We start from the raw sequence: 23,252 nt of genomic DNA on the forward strand, positions 1-23,252 counted from the left end.
CAGGAATAACAAGTACATATACATAGCACACAGTAATGAAAAATATCATACTCAACATATCTTTCATGAACTTAAAAAAACTTAATGCCAACATACCTTTCATGAACTTTAAAACATGAACATAAACGTGTCGTATAAAATCATGTCGTGTCGAATCATGTCATCTCGTATCATCATATACGTGTCAAAACAGCTCATCATGTCGAAGCATGTCATCTCATGTCATCATATACGTAAACGTGTCGTGTAAAATCATAGCGTAATAAAGCATGTCATTTCATGTCATCATATACGTATACATTTTCTTTTTATTTGAATTCAATTCATTAGTTGTGACTTTCGTATCAGCTCTATCGATGGATCCATCTACATGTAACTGTGGTACCCGGCGGCGAGAGACATAAGCGAATGCATTACCCGTCCACTGAGCCCGGGCCTCAGCTCATCATATCTCATATCATCGTATACATATACATCGTCAGTCACAACCAAATCTCATCCTTCAAAAATAGCATCATAATCATCACTTAATAAAAATATGCATATACGTAACTTTTTCCTTTAAACCAAGCATGCACCGTATTTATCATAATTGCGTAAAAATAGTAAACATGGTGCATAAACATTTAAAACATGATAAAATGTGCTCAGGGCGCTGCCAGGACCAAAATTTCACCTCGGTTACAAAATAACCAGTTTGCCCTTGAAAACCCAAAAATTATAGTTTCACCCATAAACGTAAAATTCCACGTTTTTGAAATTTTCTTAATTCCATTGATTCTAACACGTCCCAAATAATTATTTAAGCTTACAAGAATTTTCTCATATTTTTACTTGGCTTAAATCGATGACTTTTAAATTAATCTTTAACTATAACATATTAATGCGTTTTAATCCCGAATTAAACCAAACCTTAGGATAAAATTTCCAAATTAAAACTTAGACTTCTAATAATTATTTGAGCTTAAATATAATTTTCCATAATTTTATTCAGCTAAAATCTAGGCATTTCAATTAATTCTTTAATTAACATTTCGTGCGGCGATTAAATGCCAGATAATTTCAAAACTCATTATTTTGACCCGAAGCTTACCAAACTCCTAAAAATATCCCAAAACATATTTAAAAGCATCCCTAGATGTAAACTTGGGCCCATTTTATAACTTAACCGAATTGTTTTAAAACTTGGACCTGAGTCCCGGTTTTAACCCGAATCAAACCGAAACTGAACCAAATTTTTCCCAACTTTTTAACATAACTTAAAAACACTTAAAATGTCTTAAAAACCTCAAAAATAAGCACCTAAATCTAACGGACAAGACTTGAGTCCCCAAATTCAGTATACGTATAACCCATGCATTTATTTAACTAGTAAATCATTTGATTAATTTTAAAATGAGTTTTAAGCCATGCATGATTTATTTGAATGCATTGTTTTAAATTATTTATGTTTATGTGATGCACGTTAAAATGTTTTTCGAGTTTCTTGTTTCAGGCGATTATTCGAGGCGGGATCGAGGAAAAGACCGGTGACGATTTTGGAAATTTAGAATGTGGTATTTTATTTAAGATTTAGGATGGGGCATTTTAAATAAATTATAGAGTTTTAGTATTTTAACGCCTTATTTATGTATGGAGGGATTTAAGAGTTTAAAACTTTTAAAATTGGGGTGTAATTATTTTAATTGTAGAGTTTGATTAAATTAGTGTATGCTAACTTTTTATTTGTATTTTAAATAGTTAATTTAGCTAGAGTTCCTCCTAATTAAAAACACACACACGTTTTCTACACTTCACACACACTTACACGTTTTTACACACACTAAAACACACAACACACTCTACACATTCATTTTTTTTTCAGATTTTTATTATTTTGAAAGATAGAAACCTAGGGTTCCTCCTACTCTAGTGCAGCCGCCCTCCCTCTCCATATTTTCCAGAAAATTTTAGTGATTTTATTGCGAGAATCGAGCCACCGTCGTCCCGGATCAAGCCTCGCGCCGTCTCCGCTTCGATATCGCCGTTTCGGTAAAATTTATCATCAAAAGGCACGTATATCCTGTTCTTGATGCATCGATCTTGTCATATTAAGTGTGTGTTGTTATTTATGTTTAAAATCATGTGTATGATGTGTAGAAGTTTGAGCGAATACGTTGGGATAGCTTTTGAAACGATTTTTAGATCTGAAATTTACGTTTTTACTGTTCTGGTTAAAACTGCGACTTTTCCGTCGGGATTTTGAGAAAATTTTTAACTAGTAAATGGTAGAACTTTTTGACGCCTTCGATTTGATATATAATTTGAGATTTTTGGATGAAAATTGAGTAAGTTATGACGCTTTTCGTGAGACTGCTCAAACTGCGACTTTTACGAAAATTGTGTTCTTGAAATTTTTATGTTGCAGGCTTCGTTGGGGATCGACGGGTGATCGTTGCTACGTCTAGGTATGATTAGTATGATGTTGGGATGTTAATTGATACGTCGTTTAGTGTCAATACGTACTCGAGCACTTGAGTAGTCGTAGGAATCGAGTTGGTGTCAATTAACATGTTTTTGATTCGTATGTACCATAGGTTGAACATCGTTGCTTGGGATGTTGCACGGAAGTGATTTGATGTTATAGTATGCTAGGATGGATCTTGGGGTGTCGTTTCATAGTCCCTGCAACCGAGTCTAGAAAGTTGAGCGAAGCATGTACATAATTTTCGTAAGTTCGCGATCACAGTAGGTACACGGACCCTGACACGGGGTCCGTGCCTTTGTTTCTCCTTGGTGTCTTTTTCCAGAGTCTACACGGACCCCCACACGGACCCTGACACGGGGTTCGTGTCCACCCTTCTTTCCGAACCTTTCACCCGAGTCTACACGGACCCCTACACGGAGGTAGGCACGGGGTCCGTGTCCTTCATATTTTGGGGAAAATATTATAACATGTCTGAGGTTTGATGTCATGGTTTAGTACAACGATTTACAAGGTCAAGTCATGGGAAATTGTAGAGTGTCCTAAGTAGTGATTGAACTCGAGAGTAGGTATGATTTCTACGTCTAAGTTATGCAAGTTAAGTATGCACATTTCACGTTAGTAGGTCGCAGCGACGGCCCCGATCGAAGTCCAACGAATCCCTCAACGCCAAGTAAGTATGTATGACGTGCAAGAAAATATTTTAAGTTTTGAGGTATGCTAAATGTCTTGTGACCAAATTATGAATGGGTTTGGAAGTCGGTGAACGTGGCCGAGGACCTCTCCACCCCGTTAAATTATGAACGGGTTATATCATGGTTGGGAAGCGTAAAATTATGAACGAGGACCAACCAGCCCGTTTATTATGAACGGGGATCTCATGTATGTGGCAGTGGATACGTCCCTGTCAGCCCAGTACCGTGGTTTGTCTGATCAGGCGTTTATTATGTATGGGTCACTTGCTTTGAAGCATCCTCTACGAAAATGATGAAGTTACGTATGTTCAAGTATGCAGTATGTTTATGAAAGTTTATGTTGATGGCACGTCTAATTATGTACGTACGTATGTCCAAGTTTATTATGCAAGTTCAAGCTTCAAGTTATGTATGTCCTATTTTAAAGTTGCATGCGGTTTTATTACGTAGTACTCGTTATCCCAGTTTATACTTGTTGAGTCTTTAGACTCACTAGACTTGATCGATGCAGGTGACTATGTTGTTGAGGAGACAGGAGGTGGCGACCAAGGGGCAGGCTTGGACTGAGCGGGAGGCTAAACCCGAGGACCGCCCACGTTATTTTAAGATTTTAAGCATGAAAACATTTATACTCTGATTTTTAAATATCTCGATGCGAAATATTTTGAGACAGTTTCTTTTAGCAAAATTTTATTGGTGACGGATGATCTTGAGATTTATTTTTATGAATGTTGAGTGACGACCGTATGGATGTTTAAATTTAAGAAATTTTTTAGTTTTTCCGCAAATTTAAAGTATGAAAAGTACGGTTCGTTACAAAGACCTACAAGAAGCTGGACCCATTCTCCTATCCCCACCAGTAGCCCCATGTGCACCATAATCATATTTTCTTTCCTATCCCAAAACCAATCGGACCAGCCCCGCTCAGCTTATCCTAGACACCCTATGACTCCTCCGAACCCCTTGAACCAACGCAAATAGTCCCTTGCAAGCCTACACGAAGGTCCCGATCGCTAATACTCAAACTACTCTACCCGAGCTTCCCTCCTCGATTGTGTGCGGCCGGTGCTTCAGGTGGTTCCAGCAGTAGTTGGCCATTCCTGGACCGTGACTCAGACCCTCCAAGGTCTGGTCCAAGCCCCGGTTCAGCCTCTGCACCGCCCGTCCCACTCCATACACGAACCACAGCCCCAACAAGCACCTCCACGATCCAACCTCTCGATCATTCCACTCACAACAACAGGGATCATATCGAACCCCATGACCACACCTCAACTTCAGCCCTTAGACATCATAAACCTCAATCTTAACAGCCCTAAGCAACCCTCGGCAGTCCCCTTGCATGCAATACACCAAAAACGTGAGTACAAAGATCAAAGAATGCATGGTAAGAAACAAAACCGAAAATCCTTTCCTGCTCCCTGATAAATCGAGAGTTTCCTACACGATATGCACACTTAACAGAAATATACAACGTATGTGATGTAGAAATAAAAGTACGGGGCGTGCCTTATGATGAATAAACGCAAGAGGAATGAAGAGAGGAGCGTCGGATAGCCTTTGATGCATGAACCAACAAACAACCGTGGCTTTAAATTGGTGTCTCCCATTATTTTTCTGAAACTAACGGTCCTAAATTTTTAATGGGGTGTCTGTTGTTGTATAATATAGATGTAGGGTAGTTCTAATCTAATAATTGAATTATTAATTAGTAGATAATAGACTTTAATTGTTTAATTAGAAGTAAAAAAATATTTAAGCCCAATAAACTTAAAAATAAGCCCATTTAATCCAAATACACTCTTGAAAAATATTTCGTGTTGGAAAGTTTTTGAAAATATTAACCGAACCCTCAAAAAGTCCCTCGAATCGATAATATTTGTGTACCTTAAAAACATAAAATCATGCAGTTAAAATACCCCAAAAATCTCATTTTAAAAAAAATACACTTTAAAACACCTTATATTAATTAATAAAAATAAATCATGTAATTAAAATAATTTTCTTGAAAATTCTCTGGTCTCCGTTCCTCGTTCGAGCGCGAAATGAAACTTAAAATTTTTTAATACATGAACCTTTAAAATTTGATGAATTAGATTCTACCATGCATGAATTATGCATAAAATACATAAAAATATTTAAACACAAATTAATGAAATAAAAATGCATTTATAGATTTAAATTAATTTAATAAAATACCAAAGAAATTTAATAACTTGCATACATGTGGTTTACGTGACCTTTCAAATTTTCGGGACGTTACAATATAGAAGATATTTTTCACGTTAGAGAGCAAAAACTAAAAAGGCGGCTCAAACCCTTGAAATTATTCAAGGTGTGGCCGAAATCATGAGAGAGAATGGAGAAGATGGATTTTATAAATCATGCAACCAGAATAATGGAGGCTTGTAGGCTAGGATTATTAATCAATTCATTCCTTAATCCAAAAAACTCTTGACCTTGTTGCCTTAGTTGTAGATTTTGGTTCCTTAATTAATATTAATAGGCTCAATTAATTAATAAGATTAGTTCAACTAGTTTAATTAATTAATATATCAAAGTCCATTAAAACCTTAATTAATTTGCATGTTGGACTTATACTCTTACAAGCCCATTATGCATTCTCCGACTACAGTTAATTTAATATTTAATAAACTCAACTTGAAGTTTAATAATTTAAATTCTCAAATTTTATAAATTCAAATCCTTGAATTTATTCTCTCCAAATTTAATTATCATAAATTCAACTCATTGAATTTACTATCTCATACATTCAACTCCTTGAATTTATTCTCTCAAAATTTATTTATCATAAATTCAACTCCTTGAACTTACTATATCATAATTTTATATATAAATTCAACTCGTTGAATTTATTTTTCTCTCATTTTAATTATCACAAACTCAACTCCTTGAATTTACTATGTCATAATTATATATAAATTCAACTCTTTGAATTTATTCTCTTAACGGGAACAAAATGATTCAGTGCTTGTTTGACCCCTCAATGGTTCAGGGATACAGCTAGCCGTAGGTTCACAACTCATCTTGATTCAGGATATTCTCGTTTGTTCGGGCTTACCCTAATTTGCCTCATTCCATGTGTAAGGTCTAGAAAAAATTCGAGCTACATAACCCGACTGCATGCAATATAAGGTTTTACTAAAATATGTGTTTAATTAATTTAAAGCATTAAATGCAAGATTATTGCATGGATATGTATTTTATTTCATGATTAATTAAGGTTTCATGCATTAGGGCTTTTAGTAGTATTTCTCGCTCGAACGAGGAACGAAAACCAGGGATAATTAAGGAAAAATATTTTTATTAAATAATTATTTTTAATTATTTAATATATGGTGTAATTAAAGGTGATTTTTGAAAATAGACCTTGGTTTGGTATTTTTACTCGCCGGGTCATATTTTAAATCGGTACGCAAACTTTAGTGATTCGAGGGTTTTTTTGTAGGTTTGGACAATAATTTCAAAAACGTATCTAAACGAAAATATTTTTCTGAAGTGGTTTTGGCCTTTTTGGCATACTTTAATTTATATTGAGCCTAAACTCCTTCATATTTTATTATTTTAATTAATTGACTGCCCAATATATATCTTTATTATAACTAACCCTACCCTCCCAAACCTTAAGAGCAATTCGCCCGCCCCTCCCACATTCTTCAGCAGCTTTTTCGAATTACACCAGTAGATGACCTTCGAATTCTCTCTAGTTTTGCAAAGAAATCTTTCCCCGTCTCTCCGGTGCAAGTTCTACGCGAACATCTCTAAGATTTCGAGCGCATAAACGGAAAGGCACGTCCAAAATTTTGTTTTTCTCATCATTCATATCATTATATGCTGATTTTTGTGTTTATATATGATAAATTCTTTGTTCTATTATGTGGTATCATTTTTGGAAAGTTTTGTCACGAAATATACATACTCTTGACATGTACTCGCGTTTTTTCGTGACTTTTGTGCAAGGGGCTGCTAGGCCTATGTTTTTTAAGGGCCGTACAAGCTGTGATATGAGGTGTCAAGGTGCTGGAGTTGAGATTTTGTTGAGCATGGGTGAGGGCCGATCGGATCTCTTGAACTAGGGTTTATGGTTGATCGGGTGAAGGGAAATGGAAGGCAAGACCATAAAGGACTGAACTAGGCCATGGTGCAGACCTTAGTGGGTCCAAACCATGGCCTAGGGAGGTCCATGCATGGCTGGTCTCGGGTAGAACGCAGATCGAAAGGGGTAGACATGGTTAGGGCTCGGTTTTTGGTGGCATTCGGGTAAAATTTTCAACAGCGTGCATGGGGCTGAGAACAGTGCTTAGGTCTGTCCCAAAGGGTCCAGGGGCGGGCTAGGAGTGGTTGGTTCGAGGCTGGTCCAGTCTAGTTTGGGCTAGGATCGAGTTCTTGAGGGCTAGGCGCATTAGGGTTTGCTAGATGCAAGTGCAAAATTTTTCCAGCAAGTGGCAGCGGGTTTTAGGGGGTTCAAAATGGTTGGAATTGTGTTGTTTAGGGTTGTTAAAATTTGGGAAAGTTTGGTTAAGTTTCATGTTGATTCGGGTTTAAACCGAGACCCAGGTTCAAGTTTTAAAACGAATCATAAAAGTTATGGAACAAGCTTTAGGATACGTCTAGGAAATTATTATATATTTTTTTTTAGGTGTTCTAAGGAGTTTGGTTGGCTTCGGGTCAAAATTTGAGATCCAGGGCTAAAATGGTCAATTAGGGTTTCCAGGGGAAAAATGGTCATTTTGCACCTGAGTCGAGTTAGCAGTCCTGGCACACCCTGAACAAAAAATTTTCATTTTAAAATGTATATTATATTTTGAACATGAATTTTTATGAAAATATCAAAATACGTTGCATGCTTTATTTTAAGAAAATTTACGTATATGCATGATTTTTATAATATATGAATATGATGATATGTTTTGAAGGATGAGAATTGGTTGTGACTAATACGAACATAAATACGAACATGAACATGTAAGGTAAAGGCTCAGTGGATGGGTAAAACTATCGTTGCTGTCCCTGCCGCGGGCACCACGATTATACGTAGATGGATTTATCTATTAGAGCTGACACGAAATGCACAACTAATGATCTGAATTTAAATAAAGAAAATTAACACGTATGCGCTGATATGAAGAGATATGTTATGGACACGTTATGCTTTGACACGCTATGTTTAAGTTCATTTTTTAAGATCGTGAATTTATGTTAATTACAGTACTTTTCACTGTTTCATGTTATGTAGATATACTTGTTATGAAGATTCAGGTATATTGAGTCTTTAAACTCACTAGGTGTGAATTATGCAGGTGAGCATATTGATGAGGAGATTGGAGGATCCGAAGATTGAGTAGGAAGAGTTGGATGTGCGCACGCTAACTCGAGGACTATACTTTTCCTCATTATACGTTTATGGGTTAGGAGTAAAACATGAGTATTTTTATACATTTCTATTGTTACGCTCCGAGTCCGAAGCGTCGGTGACATCCGGCATTGTTTAACAATTACTTGAAAACAATTAAGCCTCGTATCGAAATGCCAAAACCAGTCTTTTTCATAAATTAAACATTGTCTTTACATTGACAATAGAATTAGAAATACATCAGAGTTTCAAATAGCGGAAACGAAAAGAAAGCAAAATCTTGAGTTCTGATCTTGATCTTCGATTCACCAACCCCAGAAAGCATCTTGCTCTTCCTCATTCAGTTGCTCCTCATTTTTATCTGAAATTTGTAAGGGGGTGAGTGTTTTGGGAAAGACTCAGCAAGTGGGGGTCGATCGATTCCAAAGATACATATAGAACTTAATTTTCTTAAAAAGTTCTTTTAACAGACTTTCAAAACTTAATATTCTTAGCTTATCAGGACAGATACAAATCGAATAAATGACATAAGTCATCAGATGATTCAGAACAATTCAGAAACAGATTAAATCAATTCAGAACGGAACATATCAGAACAGGCAGAACACTGTTACTCATCTCATTTCCATTGTCAAATTGTCCCCAATATGTTAGTCCTCTAAGGGGTGAGGCAAAAACATGGTTTTATACCCACCAATGGGGGCCATAACAGAACATGGTTTTATACCCACCAATGAGGGCCAGACAGAATTACAATTCTCGTCCCATATCAAATCGAGTCATAACAGTGTACACAGAATTCAGAAACAACAGACAGACTTATCCGATTTCTCAGAGTTCAACATTTCAGATTTTTAGACAGACACAGCGGAATCAAAGATATTCGAAGTGCGAACGAAGCATATAATCGATCAAAATTTTAAAAAGTATACTGACATTTTCGAAATTTAGGACACACATACATGCATGTCATATTATTGATATCAAAGTTTAAAATACAACAAAATATGTAACAAAAGCCCACTTACCGAATTTGCAGATTTTTATACAACACGTCTTCTCAAAAATCGGGCAGCACTTCGGCGCAACTTCACAAATACTGTCTTCGATCGAGGAACACTTCGGTACGGGGTTATTGTATTGGACTGCACGAACTTTCCTTCTTTTCCCTTGCTTGACTTGGCCGAAACTTGTAGGGTGAGGGGAAAGGGAAAAACCAAATTTCTTGCTTGCTTTTGGGGTGCCTTTCTCTCAACCTAGATGAGTGGTATTTATAGGCACAAAAACCCTTCCACCTAGCCACCCCTTCGCCGAATTCTTGGTCACCAAGAAAGGCTTGAATGTAATCATAATTGTTGGTCGAAAATTTCATGCATAAATCTCCAAAATCCCATGCATTCTTCAAGTTCTAGATTAGTCATGAATGTGGCTCAAAATCTCATGAACTCCTTAATTGACACCTTGATTTTCTAAAGGGTCATTTCCTGCATCATCAATATGTCATAGCCCTTAGCTCCTCCCGCAGCTCCTTCATGGGTTAACGCAAAGGTTAATTCTTGCACATTTAATTTGTCCAAACTCCTGGCTCAACTTATAGCTCCTTTTTTGGTCTTGTTAGGACAAACTTGGTTGAGCTGCTTTGAGCTGAAAGATCGAGTCCTTGAGCTGGGTTTTTACTCCTCCCGCGACAAATCTTCGATGGATGCGGTTATTTGCAGCTCGGCCTCCTATTGAGCTAATCCCCGAGCTTTGAAACTATCTCCTCAAGTTATATTAGCTGAAAATATAAATTCATATTTAAGTTTATAATTAGAATGAAAGTGTTCTGATCTTAGATTAAGCTAAATTTTAAGCTTGTATATTTCTTACCTGATTTACTTTGGATCGGAAGATCCCGGGTTCTCACATCCCTCCCTCCTTATTAAAAGTTTCGTCCTCGAAACTTGCATTAGCTTGATCTTCCGAATAGATGAGGGTATTGTGATCGCATTTTCTCTTCGAGTTCCCATGTTGCCTCCCTTTCGGTATGATTTGACCACTGTACTTTGACATAAGGTATTGTCCGATTTCTCAACACTTGGTCTTTTGAGTCCACTATTCGGGTAGGGACTTCTTTGTATTTGAGTTCTTCATTGAGGTTTCCCTCAATCATCAGTGGTGCAACCTTGAGTACATGACTCGGGTCTGGGACATACTTCCTCAGCTGTGAGATGTGGAAGACATTATGTATCCTGGACATATCAGGCGGTAAAGCTAGACGGTAGGCTAAGGTTCCTACCTTTTACAGTATTTCGAACGGTCCCACATATCTTGGGTTCAACTTCCCGGATTTATTGAACCGTACTGCTCCTTTCATTGGAGAGACCTTGACATAAGCCTTTTCACCGATTTCTAATTTCAGCGGTCTTCTTTTCATATCTGCCCAGCTCTTTTGTCTATCTTGGGCTGCTTTGAGTCTTTTCTTCTTTTCATATATTCCCAGCTCTTTTGTCTATCTTGGGCTGCTTTGAGTCTTTTCTTGATTATGACTACTTTATCAACAGTTAACTGAATAAGTTCTGGTCTGGTAACAGCCTTTTCTCTGACCTTGTCCCAATATAGGGGCGACCTACACTTCCTTCCATACAAATCTTCATACGGAGCCATCTCGATACTACTGTGATAGCTGTTGTTATAGGCGAATTCGATCAAGGGCAACTGTTCACTCCAATTTCCAAAAAAATCCAGCGCACATGCCCGCAGCATATCTTCGAGGGTTTGAGTTGTCCGTTCGGTTTGGCCATCAGTTTAAGGATGGTAGGCCGTGCTGAGAGTAATCTTGGTTCCCATAGCCTTTTGGAGACTTTTCCAAAATCTTGATACAAATCTTGGATTTTTGTCAGACAGTATACTTGCGTGAACTCCATGTAGTCTGACTATGTTGTCCATATACAAAGCGGCTAATTTATCAAAATTATAATTCATTCGTACTGGCAAGAAATGGACAGACTTGGTCAGTCTGTCAATGATCACCAATATCCCATCGTGACCCTGTCTTGATTGTGGTAGTCCTACTATGAAATCCATGGAGATGTTATCCCACTTCCACTCCGGTATCTCCAATGGCTGTAAAAGTCCTCCAGGCCTTTGATGTTCTGCCTTGACTTGTTGACAGACGAAACACTTAGCAACAAAGACAGCTACATCTTTCTTCATACCGTTCCACCAGTAATTTTTTTCAAATCTCGGTACATCCTGGTGCTTCTTGGATGTACTGAAAATCTCGATTTATGTGCCTCGGCCATTACTTTTTCTCGAATTCCATCGGCGTTTGGCACATACAATCGTCTTTTCATCCAGAGTATTCCATTTTCATCAATTTGAAATTCTGGTGCTTTTCCTCCTTGGATTTTTTCTTTAATTTTAAGGATGGAGGTGTCTTGACTCTGCTTCAATTTGATGTCCTCTCGAAGACCCGGTTGTACCGATAATGAAGATAAGTTCACCTTCCCAGGGTTCCTTCGGCTCAAAGCATCTGCCACCTTATTTGCCTTACCCGAATGATAATTGATTGACAGATCATAGTCCTTGAGAAGTTCCATCCACCTTCTTTGCCTCATATTTAATTCCTTTTGAGTGAAAATATACTTGAGGCTCTGGTGGTCAGTAAAAACTTCGCATTTTACTCCATAAAGGTAGTGCCTCCAGATTTTAAGTGCGAATACCACTGCGGCTAATTCCAAATCATGAGTGGGGTAATTCTGCTCATATTGTTTTAGTTGCCGTGAGGCATAAGCAATTACCTGACCCTCTTGCATAAGCACACACCCTAATCCTCCCTTTGAAGCGTCACTGTATACAGTGAAATTCTTAACATCCTCGGGAAGAACTAGTACTGGTGTGGATGCGAGTTTTGTCTTCAGGGTTTCAAACTTCTTTCACACGCTTCATTCCAAATGAATTTCAAATTTTTCTGAGTAATTTTGGTGAGTGGAATGGCTAAGAAAATACTTCCACAAATTTTCTATAGTAGCCCGCTAAACTCAGAAAACTCCTGACTTCAGTCACTGTCTTTGGTTGTGGCCAATCCATGATTGCCTCTACCTTCTTAAGGTCTACTGATACTCCTAATTCAGAAATTATATGTCCTAAGAACGCCACACTTTTTAACCAAAATTCACATTTCTTGAATTTGGCGTATAGTTCCTTTTCTCGAAGTGTCTGCAAAGTGAGACGCAGATGCTCTTTGTGTTCTTCTTCACTTCGTGAGTACACAAGGATATCATCTATAAAGACAACCACAAACTTGTCGAGATATGGTTTGAATACCCGATTCATCAGGTCCATGAATGCTGCAAGAGCATTTGTTAGGCCAACTTCCGCTTTGACCTTCAACTGATGGTAACCAGATCTCAGATCTAATTTTGAGAAGACCTTGGCTCCCTTTAACTGATCGAAAAGATCATCTATTCTTGGGAGTGGGTACTTATTCTTTATGGTGATCTTTTTCAACTCCCGGTAGTCAATACATAGCCTCATGCTTCCGTCCTTTTTCTTTACAAAAAGTACTGGGGCTCCCCACGGGGAAGCACTAGGGCGAACATGCTTCTTATCCAGTAATTCCTGAAGTTGCTCCTTTAATTCCTTTAATTCGGCTGGAGCCATTCGGTATGGTGCCTTTGAGATTGGCGCAGCACCAGGGACCAAGTTGATTTCAAATTTTACTTCCCTATCGGGTATATCACCCGGTAATTCTTCGGGAAAAACATCTGGAAATTCTTGAACAATTGGAATTTCTCCCTCTTTGACTTCATTGATTACTGCCAGATAAATCTCTTCACCTCCTTTTATGGCTCTCCAGGCTTGTGAGGCAGATAGTAGAGATTTTCGTTCTTTGGATTTCCCGTGATATATGACTTCCTCCATAGTTGGAGTCTGAAGTCTAATATCTTTCTTTTGACAGTCTACTATGGCATGGTTTTTGGCTAACCAGTCCATTCCAAGGATGATGTCAAATCAACCATATTGAGTTGAATCAATTCAACTTCAAAAGTTTGTTTGCTAATACAAATTTTACAGTTTCGATATACTTTGTGGGTTTCAATTGTTTTACTGGCAGGTGTTGCTACTCTTAACAGTTCACTAAGAATATCATGCTCAAGTTTAAGCTTCTTAGCAAATCTTCTAGACACAAATGAATGTGTAGCACCAAAATCAAACAAAGTATATGCAGGCATTTTATTGAGTAAGATGGTACCTGCTACCACTTCGTTGGTATTATCAGTTTCCTCTTGGGTTATTGCATAAACCCGAGCATTAGTCTTATTTTCATGTTGTTTACTGGACCCCGCCCCTTTTTCCTTGTTATCTGGACAATCTTTAATTCTATGACCCACTTTTCTGCACTTAAAACAAGTGCCTGTCTTCCGATAACAGTCTCCAACATGCTTCCATCGACATGTATCGCACCACTTTCCTTCGGTGTTGCCAGCACTGCCAGAATTTTCTTTGAAAGACCCACCTGAATAATTTGGTTTCTTAAACTTGAGACCGTTCTGAGTAGATTGACTGCTCATCGGTATATTGTTCTTGTTTTCTTCCTCGCGTCGCTTGATATCAGTTTTTGCGCTCATTGCAGCGCCCATCAAATCCGCAAAGCTATTTGGCTTGAATACTGCCAATGCCAACTGAATTCGACTGGTGAGTCCCTTCTTGAATCGATGCATTTTTAACGTTTCATCTGACATGATCGTTGGGACATAGGTTCCCAGATCGTTGAACCGTGAAGTGTATTCCATTACTGAGATGTCTGGAGCCTGTTTGAAGTTTTCGAATTCACCCAACTTCTGATGTGAATCTGGCCGGGCATGGCATTCAACGGATGGCTAAGGAAGCTGAAAGAGGCACTTCAAGGAGTGATGATCAAGGAAGAAGGGCTCGTGATGCATGGGAGTATGTCTGGAGATCAAAAGAACATTATTCAAGCATCATTCTGATCGACCGAGGCTACACGGACGTGTACACGGACCTTTACACGGGGTCCGTGTCCATTACACTTGAGGAAGAGAAATCCCGAGCCTACACGGACCCGAGCACGAACCTGTACACGGGTGTCCGTGTCCACTACTTTCGAGACATGAAAATTACAGTGCCTACACGGACCCCCTTCCGGACCTCTACACGGGGTCCGTGTCCCATACGTTTTGGCGAGAAGATTTTTCCTATTTTAGAGTTTTAATTATTTTGGCAAGTAGATTTGATATCTTTTGATTTTGAGACAATATATACTCGAAAATTTCATCATTGTAAAAAAAACATTGATTATTATTCATCTTTTAATGATATTTTATCATTGAGAATTCTCTCAACACAAGTTTAAGTTTCGTTATAACTTTTGCGTTGTATCAAATCAAACTTATCAAAAGATTTATATTTTGTGGCGTTTGTCGATCGATTTTCACGAGGGTTGCCAAGGGCGGGTTCTATGGAGGTTCTCTTGAAACGCGATTGTTTCTCTCGTTGATTAATTGTTGCTAGACCGCGTGATCTAGAGGCGATTATCACACCTATCCATTACTTGTTTCAAAGATCGGGAAAACACATCCGTTTCTTTATTTCATCGAATCGAGGGCGAGACTCGGATTTTGGGCGCGTTTGCTTTTCGTGGTTTGAAGATTCGCATCATTTGGTATCAGAGCCAGGTTTTTGATTCAGGTAAGCGTATCCATTCAATTCCTAGTAGGATTTTCAATACCGATTTTCGTGTAGCGATTTCTACGTTGTTGTTGAAAAAAAAAAAACAATCGCGGTTACTATTCATTGCCGACACTATTCATCCGACAATACTATTCAAGCCGGAAGTACTGTTCATCGGAAGTACTGTTCATATCCGAAGTACTGTTCATTGCCGGAATCACTATTCATTACCGGAATCACTATTTTATCGCCGATTTACTGTTCATTAACGGAATCACTATTCATTGCCGGAAGTACTATTCATAGCGGCGTAATTACTGTTCATCGCGGCGGAAATAATGTTCACGAAAAAATTCGTGATTACTGTTCATTCGCCAGAATTACTATTCATGCCGGATTTACTGTTCATCGGAGTTACTATTCATTGCCGGAGTTACTGTTCATCAGCCGGAATTACTGTTCACCCGAAAAAAAATTGAATCGGGTTTTTGTTGGAATTTTAGCGCTTATATACTTCAGCGTTAAGTTTGTCCTTGTCATTTAGTCGCATTCTAGTCAATTTTCAAAGTTGCTTGTTCTTGTGTGGTCTAAGTGAGTCGAATTTCAAACGTCACTAGATTGATCTCATAAGTTTGATACGTGGAAGCCACGAGACTTAAGCGCCCTTGAGAATTCTCACTTGAGTGAAAATATTTGAGTGGAGTGAATTTTCATTGGAGTGAATTGTGAGGTTTTGTGGTGAGGAAAAAAGACGAGTGCGAGTGAATTTTCATTGGAGTGATTTGTGAGAATTTGTGGTGAGGAAACTTTATTTTTTTTATGGGTTTATACTAACCTTTTCTTGCAGGTATAATGGTTGACGATCGTCAATTTCAAAGCTTGTTAAGGGGGTTGGGTGAAATGTGAGAGAAGGAGTTTAAGCCTTTACATGAAAGGTTGGATAGGCTTGAGTGTAGTGCTAATGAGAAAAGACGAGGTAGTAGATTTGGTGGGGATAGAGTATTGCATTTGGATCGTTATGATGATAGGAGATTTGATGAGGATAAGGGGTATAGGAGCCGAGAAGGGTATAGACTGAGTGGCACAAAGATGATCATTCCATCTTTCAGTGGGGAAGCCGATCCGAAGGCGTACCTTGAATGGGAAGAGAGAATGGAGTGTGTATTGGAGAGCCGGGATGATTATACTGAAGCAATGAAGGTAAGACGAGCTTGCAGTGAGTTTACCGACTATGCTACGACTTGGTGGGATAAGTTAGTATTGCGTAGGAGACGATGTGGGGATGACCCTATAGTTACGTGGGATGAGATGAAAAGGGTGATGAGGAAGCAATTTGCTCCAAAACACATTAATATGAGAGGTGGTAGGAGAGATGTGCATAAGGAGTCCTTGACATTCACTTGGCGGAGGAGCTTGGGAGATAAAATCAGTGATACGCCAAAGAAGGAGTCGAGACGTGAAGCTAGCAAATATGAATATCAAGGTACATTTAAAAACTCAAATTCTAGTACTTGTGATATTATATGTTGTTGGTGTTTTGAAATTGGGCATGATATTAGCCAATGTCCACGTGAGGAGGTGGCCATAGTAAAATCGTCAGTTGAGCTTAATTCTCAATTGGAGGTTGATGTTGTGGGTGAGCTTGAACCTCAATTGGAGGATGAGGCGATTGTTGACTTTGAACTTGGAAATGAGGTTGTAGTAGTTGACTCATTTAGTGGGGAAGAAATGCATAATTTGTCTACTATAGAGGAAGAGAGTAGGCAAGGAGAAGTTATCGTACATAAATTATTTGATGAACTAAATGTTTCATTGGTTCAATTGAATCAAAATGTTCTTGAGAATCAATTGAAATTCCTTGAATTGAGCGAAAAAGAAATTAAAATGGCCGAAAGAAAGAGTGCACAAAAGAGTGAGATGGCCATGGAAAAGAAAAAAGAGAGAAAAGATGAAAAGGAAACAGAGGCCAAAGAAAGGAAAAAGAAAAATAAATTAAAGGCCCAAACGAGTGAAAAGAGTGAGGTTGAGAGTTGTTTATACTTGCATAAACCATTTCATGTACCTTTGTACAAAGTGGTTTATTCATATTGTGATGATATAGCCGGTTCAATCCCGAGCATTGCCATTTCGTATTTGCAGGATCTTGGTGTTGTCATGACGATGAGGCAAATGGGTCTTGTTGAAGGGAGAACCCGATGGGCTGAGCCGCACGAATGCGAGCGCGATCGCAAGGAGGTAAGGTTAGTTGCCAACGCAACGACTGTGAGGTATGAGCTATTTCCCTCTAGTAATTACGTGAGTTTTTGTTTTTATGGGTTTGATATTAGTGAGGAACCACATGCTTTAAGTTTAGATATTATTGATGGTGATCCTTCACAATTTGTCAAATTGATGAGTCTTTGTTATAACAATGAATCGTATGCATTGTGTTCAAACCTTTGTGATGAGTTAAATGTGTCCATGGGTAGTACGCCTAATGTATTCTATTTGCATGATTCCTACTTGTTTGATGAAGACTTTGGGAAGAGCATGAATGGATATAAGAATTTTTTTGTTCATAATGAATATAATTTTAAGGAGATTAAATTGTTCATGTTATGCTCATGTTATGAGTTACCCGCTAGTGATGCATATTGTTATGATTTCATTATTGATAAGATACATGAATTTCTATGTTGGTTACATATGAAGAAGTATGTCGAATGGTGTTGTGACGAGGGTCTTGCATGTATGAAGATAGCAACTAGGCTAGGCTTTTGGGGGCATTTTTGGCAAATCTAATGCCTCTTAGCACACCCGTATTTACATTGTTTTTCAACATAGATGATAAGACTTGGGAAAATAGTAAGAATAAATATGGGGATAAGGGAAACCCTTGTCAAAGTCCTCATGTTGGGCTGAAAATTATGTCGGTTAACCATTAATGAGGACAACAGGACATGTTGTGCTTAAATAGTCCATGATTACTGATCCATTTGGCAGATAAACTCATTTGATCCAAATTTTCGAAAATTTCATCTTAGCTCGATCAAATTCCAAATTCCAGCCCTAAACTCTCTAAAATCATTGTTCTGACCCCTAAAATTCCAGGAATTGGGGAAATAGCCCCTATTTATCTAGAATTTTCAAAATAGCCCCTGAACTTTCAAAACTTTGCATTAATCCCTGAATTTTTGAACATTCTAGATTTCACCTTAGAATTTTTGGTTACCTCAATTTCAGTCCCTGGACTACTCAAAATTTTTTATTTATCCCTTGGGTTCTCGGCCTAGTGAATTTAGCCCTTAAATTTTCGATTTTTTCTCTTTGGCCCTAAGTTTTCGATTTTTTCCATAAATATCCCTAAATTCTTGATTTTTCCATTTCCAAGCCTTAAAATTCTTATTTTGGTTCCATTCATTCCTTTGCATGATGAAAGATTATATTTTATGTTCAATTTTTATGATTCTCCAAGCCATCCCTTAAATCCAACTAAGGTAGAACATGCAACCTATTTTCCTCTGATCGAGTTCATATTATCCCAATCAATTCTCATAAACAATTTAACATTTCATGCAACAAAAGAAACATAAAAATTTTAAGCAACTAGGTTACTAAAGTCGTGTCTGGCTCTTCCTCGGCTTTCTCAGCATGCATCACATAAGCTCTGACCATGGTTTGTCCCTTCTTCTTTGGGCAATCAGCAGCTTTATGTCCTTTTTTTCATATAAAGCACTGGTATATTCCCCACATGCACTTGTCAAAGTGTAAGCTATTGCATTCTTCGCACAATTGACTATCTTCAGGTTGTGGTGCTCCAGGCTGTGGTGGCTTCTATTGCCCCGACTTCTTCCATTGTCCTTGGGGCTTTTGATTCCTTTGAACTTTGGGGGGTCCCGTAAATTGCTTCTTGACTGGCTGAGAATTCTCCTGGTGTTGCTGTATTTTGCGCTACATCTCAAAGTCAATATCCTTCAGGGCTTGCTCAGCTTGGAAAGCACAAGCAGTGATAGCTGCATAATCCACTGGTCACATCAACATCACATCACGGCGTATAGTTAGTCGAATACCATCTAATAAGTGCCTCAATTTCTCAGCAGCATCCCTAGTAATAAGGAGCACAAAGTGACAACTCCTATCAAATTTCCTAATGAACTCAGCCACAATCTTGTCTCCTTGACGGAGACTCATGAAATCCCTCTTCAAGCGTCCTCAAACGTCAGCAGTAAAATAATTCTCGTAGAAAATGTTCTTAAATACAAGTGAGGGTGGCTATATTAACTCAATGTTCAGCTCCTTCCCACCAAAGAGAAGCATCGTCTTGCAGCATGTAAGTTGCACACCTAACTCGGTCAGCATCTCACATATTCAGATAACAAAAGTGCACATCAAGAGATCTAATCCAACCCTCAGCAACAAATGGGTCTGTGGTGCCAGAAAATTCCTTCGGACTCAACTTTCGGAACTAATCAAACATATCGTGCTATGGCCTTGGAGCCTGCTGCTCAAAGAAACGTGTCATACCCTCTAGAACACGTGTAGTAGCATTGTTGCGACTTTGATTGTTGCACTCCCAAGAGCAGGTTGTCCACAAGTAATATAATTCGGTGAGTCCGAATATCGTATCCACGGGGAAGCTAAGGTAATTACAAGTCCACTACAATGTCTTTTTGTTTTGTTTTTGTTTTTTTTTTTAATTTTAATTTTTTGAATATTTAATGGGTATATTTTAATTGTTCAGATTTTAATTTAAGTAGTTGAGATTAAAGGATCCACTCTTGGTATTTTAATAAAGTTAACATTAACGAACAATATTGAAATCCACTTAATAAAATGGTTCCAATATATTAAATAATCATATTTATATTATGTTATAAATTATTATCTCATAAATATATAATATATACCAAAACTTATAAATGTGGTCAAGTATTTATTGTGCTATATATATATATATATATATATATATATATATATTTGTAAACACTAAATCAAGGTTCCCACTTTAAATGGTTGGTAAAACCAAACTAACATTTAAATGGTACCAAGAAAATATTATTATGATATATTTATATATAGTAAATCAAGGAATCCAAGTTAAATGGTTGGTAAAACCAAACTAACATTTAAATGGTTCCAAGAATCTAATATTATAATATATTTATATATAATAAATCAAGGCATCCACTTTAAATGGTTGGTAATACCAAACTAACATTTAATTAATGGTTCCAAGAATTTAGTGTAACATATAGCAACAATAAATCAAAACTCCCACTTATAAGTAGGGTATAAAAATGCTTAAAGAAATAAATATAACATAAACAATAAATAATGATTAAATAATATAAAACATAGATTCTTACCTTTTAATAACCTTATTATCATGCCAAGAGTTTCACCTTATCATCTCAACTTTAGGAAGTTAGCTATTCATTATTCAAAGTGTAAAACTTTGAATATGAAATTAACATGCTAATTATATTTAAATGAAGAAATAAAGGAAAAATATAGAGAGAAATATTATGAACTCAAAGGTTTGTTCATAGAATGAGGGATATCTCAATACATTACAATGCACCCCTATTTATAGCCAAATTTGGGGAGACAACCACAAATAAAATATTATTGTTTTACACATAAGTCTTCATTGGTGTTCCAAGAAATTAATATTTTAATACACATCACTTTTGAAAATCCTCTTCTCCGAATTTGCTTCTTCACATAAAAAGAAACATGTGGATAATTGAGTTGTCTAGTTGTGGTAATTTTTTCAAACCATTTGACCAAGTAATTTGAGAGATATGGTCAAAATACTAGAGCATGGTAAAACTGCCACTCCTTTGGTAACTTTATTTGTTGCATAATTTGATACCACTTGTGAGAAGATTTTTATCTCATGCTTTCCATCAATATTGTAAATATTAACATCAACTTTCTACAGGTCCAAGAATCATCTTAATCTCATTTGCAACGCCAAGTTTATTCGTGTTTTATCAAACCTGTAAAAATAGTAAAAACTTATAATTACACAACATCTTATATTTTATATAATTTATTATAAAACATATAATATTTAAACATTTAATAAAACAAAAAATATATATTTATATAATAAAACATTTAATTAATATACAATATTTTATCTTTATCACACTCCCCAACCAGCTTATTGCTAGTCCCTAGCAATTTAAGCGTTAATAGCAACACAAAACATATTGATTAATTTAAATAGAAATGTAATCAAAACTATCCAAGTGTTTAAATTAAATTTGAAAACTGTCAAAGTTATATCAAGATCATTATAATTTATGAAATAATCTGAACTGATCAATTCAAAGCTTGTTTTCAGGTAGTTAAATGTACATGGCCTTCAGAAATTCCTAATAAGAGTCTCAACTCCATATTCTCACAGGTTAATAAGTGTTTCAATTTATGGGAATGATTTCTCTCATGGAGTTGGAATACAAATAAATGCTCAGGAAAATGGTTTACAGAATGCAGACAGACAAACGAGCCAAACTAATCAAAAGATAGGAAATCCATTGATTTAAAATCCAGTTGTTCTTATTATATATTTTTTTTCCTGATTTTTTTTTACATCATGAAATCAGACTAAGTTTATGCTTCTTGACCACATATTTATTTAATTTGTACAATGTATTTCTCTCTTTCTTTCTTTTTTTCTTTTTTTTTATTTGTATTTTTATGAGAGATAAATGGGTCGCAGCATGTAACTTAAAAATTACATAGATCTTCAACATCTTTCTTTTTTTTCTTCTTTTTTTTCAGGAAATATCAATTTTTTTTTTCAAAATAAGAACACAAGATCTAAACAATAGATAGCCTCTCTGATGATCAATAAAGGCTCGCAAGCTGTTTTCTCAATCCTCTCCACTCACTCACAAAATATGTGTGAGTTTAAAAATTTTAGGCACTCTTATCAGGTATATCATAGGCCACATACTTTAATAACTGATTTTATCACAATGGTTAATCATTCAAAAAGATTTCATAAATCATATTTTTATAGTGATCAAAATATTAAAATTGACTTTTTTTTTTCAAATAAAAATTTAAACATACTTAAATAGATTATTACAATTTCTAATATAAACCTTTCAAACATGTAATGTATGACATTTTTGCAAAAATTACTAAGATACAAACAATAAACATGATTTTATTTTAAAATAATATATATTATATATTTTATTTTTATTTTTAAGTTTTTTTTAAATTTTTTTTTAAAATTTTTTTTTTTAAGTTTTCTCCCCCCAGTCAGAATATGACATTGTCCCTAATGTCAAAATAACTATTAATAAAGAGTACATAATGAAAGAGATATCACCTGGAATTTTATTGAAGATAACAAACTGAAACAAACGCAAACCAATCCACGACGTTTGAATCAATGATCCAACTTCCTTTTCTTACTGCTTGATTGCGACCAATTAATATTTTCTATCATCGGATCAGGCTTATGAACAAAAGCTTCCAAATCATCAATTAATTGGTCGGCAGTCGAAGCACAGATGAGCATCCTTCGTGAATTTTCTGAAATGAAATTCTGTTCCACAGCTTTATCAAGAAATGTCAACAAACTGTCATAATAATTATTGATATTCAACAAGCCCACATGTTTATTATGGATATTAATTTGCGCCCAAGAAACAGTGTGAAAAATTTCTTCTAATGTACCAAAACCACCTGGTAGTGCGATAAAAGCATCAGAATTTTCAATCATTTTGGTGATTCTTTCATACATAGAAGAAACTTTTAATTCTTCCCCAATCGTAACACCTATAATATTTCCTTCAGCTAAAGCTGTAGGAATAATACCCAAAACCTGACTACCTCCAAGATGAGCAGATGTTGAAACAGATCCCATTAACCCAATATTACCTCCCCCATATACCAAGTGAATTTTTCTCTCAGCCAATATCTTTCCAAGATTATTCGCTGCTTCTACAAATACTTCATTTTTTCCAGGACTCGACCCACAAAATACACAAATATTTTTCAATGTTTGTGCAGAGGATCCATCCATGTTTTTACTTTCTTT

The sequence above is a fragment of the Primulina eburnea genome, unplaced genomic scaffold, assembly GCF_022965805.1.
Source record: "Primulina eburnea isolate SZY01 unplaced genomic scaffold, ASM2296580v1 ctg1038_ERROPOS4800000, whole genome shotgun sequence".
Taxonomy (NCBI): Eukaryota; Viridiplantae; Streptophyta; class Magnoliopsida; order Lamiales; family Gesneriaceae; genus Primulina; species Primulina eburnea.